Genomic DNA, 4579 nt, shown 5'->3' on the forward strand with positions numbered 1-4579 from the left:
AGGGAGCAGGACACACATGAAGGGAGCAGGACGCCCACAGAAGACCTTGGGGCAAGAAAAGAGGACCCCAGAGAGATGAAGCAATGCCCCTTGCAGAGTGCTGCCTCAAGGAGGGGATCCTAATAAATCCTACAGCAGGATTTAGAGAAATATTGGGACACTGAGGGGCATTCTGGCTGCAGGCTCCAGTACCCACTTTTCTGCCTGTGTCTCATTGCCAGCACACAAATAAGAGTAGAAAAACCCCTGTTTCCACTGAACAGTAGTCATACTTCTACATTGGAAGCTCATGTTCAGTCTTCCTCCTGGAAACCACCCTGAATTTACCTTATCTTTATACTCCAGGGTCACCACATGTGATACCTCATGACACTTTTTGTAGGAGCAAGCTTTTGAAGAAGGGCCWGTAACCCCAGTTACAACAAACCAGTGCAGTAACACAGAGTGAAAGGCACCTTCCCCTTCCAGCAGCTCCTTTGTTTCAGATACCCAACGCTGTTAACCTAAAACCATCCAAGCTCTACAACAAATTGCAGGTCTTGTTAATGACCACATGGACACTTGCATTGGCAAAACCCTTACCTGATTGGGAGCTGGAAGGAGTAACAGCCACTTCTGGCTCCCACAGGGCTGCCAGCATCCCAGCCCAGAGCCCAGCTCCAAGGAGGCCTCAGCAGACCCTACAAATACTGCTCAGGGAGGGCAGGTGGGTGCCCTTATCCCATCTCACCCAATTAGGCACTGCAGGTGCCACCTGTGGCCTCCCCATTTCCAGGTTCCTTCCAAAGAGCAGAACAGGCCTAGAACAAAACAGGGCAGGGCTGGGGAAATATAAAAGCCAGGAGCCAAGCTGCTCTGTGTCCTATGTTTGTGTGGTGGCGTGGCGTGGCGTGGCGTGGCGTGGCGTGGCGTGGCGTGGCGTGGCTGTACCTGCTGCTCAGTGGTTGTGCCCACAATGAGGATCAGACCCCCAAGGCTGGGGATAAGCAGCCCTGAGGAGCGTGCAGGAGGCCCCTGCTGCTCCTCACTTCACAGCTCATTGGGAAGTAGGAACCCAAACCTGGACAAGCACAAGYGCAGCAATGTGAGGATGGTGCTGGCACGGGGCAGGCTCCAGGCCACCCCTGGGGCGCTTCCCCAGCTCAGGGCCAGGTCTGCTGGGTTTCAGCCTTCCAGTATTGCCCAAAGTGTCCGTGATGCAGTGAAAAAGCAGCCTCTGAAGCCCMTTGGCACGAGAGGCGTTGGGTGCCGAGCAGAGGGGAGCAGTGCTGGAGCCGGGGCCAGGAGGGGCACCCGGCCTGGTCCCYGGCAGGGAAGGTTCCCAGCCAGCTCTGTCCTGCTCCTCGGCCGTCCCTCCTCCGGCTTTGGGAGCTCCGGCTTGCACTGAAAACCTGTCCTAGAATCATAGAGGGTCCTCCGGAGCAGATCGTTCCGTGGGGGGAACAGGCACCTCGCGCGGGCCTGGAAAAGCTGCCCTGGGATCCCATGGGAACCTTGGCCTCCTGCCGGGCCCTTCCTGGGATGCACTGTGGGCCCCCTTTCCATCCTGACCCCCTGCCACCAGCTCTGAATTCTCGTTTTTCCTTTCACAGCCTGTCGTCCTCCAGCACCCTCTTCTCCAATCCATCTTCTTCTCCACCAATCTATTTTTTTTTGTTGTTTTGTTCTATCTTTGTCCAATTTCATTCCCTTTTTGCCCCCCTTTCCTCCTCTTCCTTCCAAACTGAGCGTTTTCAGCTCGGGGCAGGAATGGCCAAGCTGTAAGTGCAGAGTTTTATTACATGGCCTTTTGCAGCCTGGCATGCAGCATTCAATTTGGAGCGGAGTGTCCTCGCTCTGTTGCATGCCGAGATCTGTTGTCCAGATGAATTAATTCCAGATTACATGTGGGTGTGGACTTCAGCTGGGCAAAATTTGGATACCCTGGTTGAGTCATTATTCTCTGATGAATCTCTTGGTGACAGTCTTTGCCCCTATTGTTCTGAGGTGAGCCCCATGGCAAAAAATGTGAAGGGAAGAAACAAAAGAATATAAAGAAAGGTTACGAAATCAAATTCAGCAAGGCCGGGTTATTGTCCCGCCATTCCTTCTGCCCGCCATCGGAGATGGGATTTTGCAGGAAAACACCCGTCGGACAGAGCCGTGGGACATCCCGGCCGCCCCGGCCCCTTGGGCTGTGCCCAAGTGCCGGCTGTCCCCGGGACACGAGCGGCGCCGGATCCGCCGGGAAGCAGCAGACACAGGGAGGAGGAAGTTATCATCAATTCTTAACATTTTATTTCTTTACTGGGTTAAACAAGGAGCGGAGAAAACCTCGGCCCCAAAATACAACAGAACTGAAAGCATTACAGGTACAGAGACTATTGAACACAGAGAGTAGTAGGATAATAGTTTAATACAACTGAATTATAGCATGGTTTTGTGTTTTTTTTTTTTTTTTTTTGTTTTGTTTTTTGTCAAACCATTTTGGAAAATAAATGTAATAGGAACTAGTGCAAAAAAGTTCTAAACATGAAGCACAGTGTATAAAATGGCATAAGAAAACGGTCCCCTYGAGGACACAGTCACTTTCTTATGACAGAGGGGGGAAAGAGAGAAACAGAAGGAGGGTAGGAAATAGAGAGGGAAGGGTCGGAAGGCAGAGGAGGAAGAAAGCTGGAAAGAAAGAGAAACTGGGCCGGGGGATTAGAAAGAATATTTTGACTTCAGCAGTATGTTTGTTGTTGTTTCTGTTTGCTTGTTTCTCACCTGGCCACCACGTACTGTAAAAGGCCCTTCTGCAGGTGTGAGCTCTGCAACCACCAACATCCAGGAGCGCTTGAGAAGGGTTCGGTCACAAGCAGCCTCTTGCACACGCACCACGGGGGCACCGTCCCGCACGCGGGGACGGCCGGAGGACAAGGACACTTTGCGGGGCCTCCCCTCTTCCCCGCTGCCTGGCACCGGGTCACGCTGGCGCCCGGGCTCGGCCTTTGCCCCGCACTTTGGCTCCCTTTGCGGTGCCCCTGCCGGATCCACGCGCTTGCTTTCCTCCCGTTTAAGCTCCCGCGAACACGTGGGAACGTCCCCGGCTCTGAAGGCTTCCCGCAACCGTGAGGTCTGAACGCCCCGGAAGGCAGAAGAAGCTGGATTCGTTTGGGCTTGGAAAAGGAAAGAGGGTTTGGAGGAGGATGGACAAGAGGGCTTGGTGAGGAGGACGCATCGGGCCCGCGATGGGCAGCGGTGCCCGCGGCTGCGCAGAGGAGCCCCCAGGCTCCTGCTCCCAGTCGCAGCCCCCAACTGCAGCCACACGCACAAGGGCTCACGGAGCTCCCCATGCTCGGTTCTGAAAGCTAAGGGTTTGGGGGGAAAGGGCTGTTAAAAAAGGTCAGAATTACCAATAGGGCTTGCTTTGACAAGTTTCAAGGGAAAAAAAACAGGCTTGAAATGAAGTGTACATGCAATTCAAGCACGTACAGTTCCCAAATAAATACATTCAAAAATGGTAAAACCAAGCCCAAATTTCCTAAACCGGCCCCTTTTCGTGTGTGTGTTTTGGAGTTCCAGTTTACAGCAACCACATTTGTAGACTTCCTGGTCTGAAAGAAAAGGATCGTGATAAAATTCCATAGCTCCACATGTTAGAGAGACAGTCAGCTACTCTGGGCCTTGTTCCGACTGAATAAACTAGAAATACAGGGAATAAAACCATGCTGGCAGAGTGTTATGCAGGAGCTCAGCCCATCTCGTCTCCCAGGCTGGGCTTGCGGCACCTTCCTGACACAGGACACGGAGCTCGGAGGTAACTGGAACGGGCAGACGGGGTAAAAAGCAGCAGGAGATGCTCATAAAGCACAGAAGGAAAATAAAAATCCATAAATAAAAAGGAAATGCAGCCAYTAGGTTTGGAGGAGGACCCGCAGCGGGCCCGGAGCCCCTGCTGCTCCAGCAAAACCCAGCAGCCCCGCGTCGCCCCGCACGTCGCCACGTCCCTGCTCCCTCCTGAGGAGCCTCCGTGCTGCTCGGGCAGCGCCCCGTGTTGGCGAACCCTCGGCGTCCCTGCTTCAGAAAGCTTTATCCTTCGCATACGGGCACAGAATTCCCCGCACTCCTGCACCCCAGAAGGGAGCCCTGCGCAGGCCAGGGGTGCCCTTGGCAGCGGCTCCATCCTGCGGTACATGTAGACCTGGCACCACGGGCTGCATGYTGAGCGAGGCCTCTCGGGGCCTGTGCAATGGCAGAACTGTCCCAAAGCGCAGCCCTTGAGCCCTGCTCCTTCTCTGCACCCCACGAGCTCAGGGACCCCCCCTGCGACACCGGTTTGCAGCACCCGTCCCTCAAAGAGCAGCCCTGTGCAAAGCAGCCTGTGCAAAGCTCCGGCCCCCCTGGGCACCAGCCGCCCACGGCGCCCACGGGGCCCAGGGCACCCGCACGGAGCTGCCAAGAAGCCTCTCCCCAAAACCCRGAGCAAACGGTGCCTGGGCCCGGGTTGTTCAGCTAAAGAACYGACGTTGCTCGACAGGCTAAACTAAGTTGTTATCAACACCCTGGTGAGACRTTCGAATCTGCCCTTCTTAACCTTTCAYGTGTGATTTAACAG

The 4579-nt window shown here is 54.6% G+C and overlaps 1 long non-coding RNA gene across 1 annotated transcript in view; it reads right to left on the reverse strand.

The window, feature by feature from the left end:
• LOC112942290 overlaps nt 1-641 on the reverse strand; it is a 6715-nt gene extending 6074 nt beyond the window's left edge. The window contains exon 1 of the long non-coding RNA XR_003248363.1: nt 583-641. This is a non-coding gene — a long non-coding RNA (uncharacterized LOC112942290). The remainder of the gene's footprint in view (nt 1-582) is intronic.
• Between the last annotated feature and the right edge of the window lie 3938 nt (nt 642-4579).

Source organism: Nothoprocta perdicaria, unplaced genomic scaffold, assembly GCF_003342845.1.
Source record: "Nothoprocta perdicaria isolate Ctin4 unplaced genomic scaffold, notPer1 scaffold_124, whole genome shotgun sequence".
NCBI classification, from domain to species: domain Eukaryota; kingdom Metazoa; phylum Chordata; class Aves; order Tinamiformes; family Tinamidae; genus Nothoprocta; species Nothoprocta perdicaria.